Below are 2,237 nucleotides of genomic sequence, written 5' to 3' on the forward strand. Positions count from 1 at the left end.
CAGAATAAAGACAGAGTAATTTCCATTGGTTCACCATGAATTCTCTGGTAATTTCTTTACAGAAAAAACATAGAAAATAGATGTAATTATTATTATATTCCCATTATGAAGTAATAATTTTTGACACATATTATTTTAAATTATCCAGCAATTTCTTTTCCAGTGAAAGAATTGAGGAACTGAAAACTATCACTTTGCCACATTACTCAGAATCACAAAATTGGCTTTAAAATGGTGTTAAAACTACACTCCAAGTTGCCTGACCCCGAAGCTTGTGTTTAGACCATTTTTTTTACTAGGGTGCCTAATAGATGGGCAACTGACAAGGATCATTACTTTTTTTTCAGGACAATGGGATGTCATTTAAATACCCAGAAAGAAACAACTTGCCCACTGTTATACTGATTCCCTGAAAGACTTCAAAGGATGAAGAGTTTACAGCTACAGAGTATTCAATAGACCTTGGGTCAGTGGAGAATCAGAGTTATCTTTATGTTTTAAAATAAATTTGATTTTAATTAAATTTATGTATTTGTTTTTTTGTTGTCAGCTTAGAAGACCAGGCAAATCATTGTAAGTTTGTGTCCTCCACTCACTTACCCACTTATCTGTAAGAATTACCTAGCCAGGAACACTAGCCGTTCACGTGTTCGGTTCTCCTTAGCTGACTCGCCGCCCTCGCTGCCGCACCATGGACGCCCCGAGGCACGTGGTCAACTTCGGGCCTGGTCCTGCCAAACTGCCTCACTCAGTGTTGTTAGAGATAAAAAAGGAATTATTAGACTACAAAGGAGTTGGCATTAGTGTTCTTGAAATGAGTCACAGGCCATCAGATTTTACCAAGATTATTAACAATATAGAGAATCTTGTGAGGGAATTGCTAGCCGTTCCAGACAGCTATAAGGTGATTTTTGTGCAAGGAAGTGGGTCCGGCCAGTTCGGTGCTGTCCCCTTAAACCTGATTGGCTTGAAAGCAGGAAGATGTGCGGACTATGTGGTGACCAGGAGCTTGGTCAGCTAAGGCCGCAGAAGAAGCCAAGAAGTTTGGGACTATAAATATCATTCACCCTAAACGTGGTAGTTATACAAAAATTCCAGATCCAAGCACCTGGAACCTCAACCCGGATGCCTCCTATGTGTATTATTGCGCAAATGAGATGGTGCATGGTGTAGAGTTTGACTTTATACCCGATGTCAAGGGAGCAGTACTGGTTTGTGACATGTCGTCAAACTTCCTGTCCAAGCCAGTGGATGTCCAAGTTTGGTGTGATTTTTGCTGGTGCCCAGAAGAATGTTGGCTTTGCTGGGGTCACCGTGGTGATTGTCTGTGATGACCAGCTGGGGTTTGCCCTCTGAGAGTGCCCCTTGGTCCTAGAATACGAGGTACAGGCTGGAAACAGCTCCTTGTACAACACGCCTCCATGTTTCAGCATCTACGTCATGGGCTTGGTCCTGGAGTGGATTAAAAACAATGGGGGTGCCGCGGCCATGGAGAAGCTTAGCTCCATCAAATCTCAAATGATTTATGAGATTATTGATAATTCTCAAGGATTCTACGTATGTCCAGTGGAGCCCCAAAATAGAAGCAAGATGAATATTCCATTCTGCATTTGCAATGCCAAAGAAGATGATGCTTTAGAAAAAAGACTTTTTGATAAAGCTCTTGAACTTAATATGTTGCCCTTGAAAGGGTATAGGTCTGTGGGAGGCATCCGGGCCTCTCTGTATAATGCTGTCACTATTGAAGATGTTCAGAAGCTGGCCGCCTTCATGAAAAAATTTTTGGAGATGCATCAGCTATGAACACATCCTAACCAGGATATACTCTGTTCTTGAACAACATACAAAGTTTAAAGTAACTTGGGTATGGCTACAAAAAGTTAACAAACACAGTATTTTCCTCAAATGAACATGTTTATTGTAGATTCTCCTTTTTTGAAAGAACAACAGCAAAACATCTACAGCTCTGTAAAGCTGGTGGGACCTAATGTTCACCTTAATTCTGACTTGAACTGGAAGCATTTTAAGAAATCTTCTCGTTGCTTTTCTAACAAATTCCCGCTTGTTTTGCCTTTGCTGCTACTTTTTCTAGTTAGATTTCCAACTTGCTTGTGGACTTCATACTGCAAGTTGCAATTAATTATTTCTAGAGTCATGGGAACACACAGCATAGAGGGTAGGTGGGGCCCTCTAGGTGCTGAATCTAAACATCTGTGGGGTCTCCCGTGTTCAGAGGC

The 2,237-nt window shown here is 41.2% G+C and overlaps 1 pseudogene; it reads left to right on the forward strand.

Moving 5' to 3' along the window:
• Nucleotides 1–675: 675 nt before the first annotated feature.
• Nucleotides 676–1,904, forward strand: LOC101125613 (phosphoserine aminotransferase-like; annotated as a pseudogene).
• Nucleotides 1,905–2,237: the final 333 nt, after the last annotated feature.

This window comes from Gorilla gorilla, chromosome 1, assembly GCF_029281585.2.
Source record: "Gorilla gorilla gorilla isolate KB3781 chromosome 1, NHGRI_mGorGor1-v2.1_pri, whole genome shotgun sequence".
Taxonomy (NCBI): domain Eukaryota; kingdom Metazoa; phylum Chordata; class Mammalia; order Primates; family Hominidae; genus Gorilla; species Gorilla gorilla.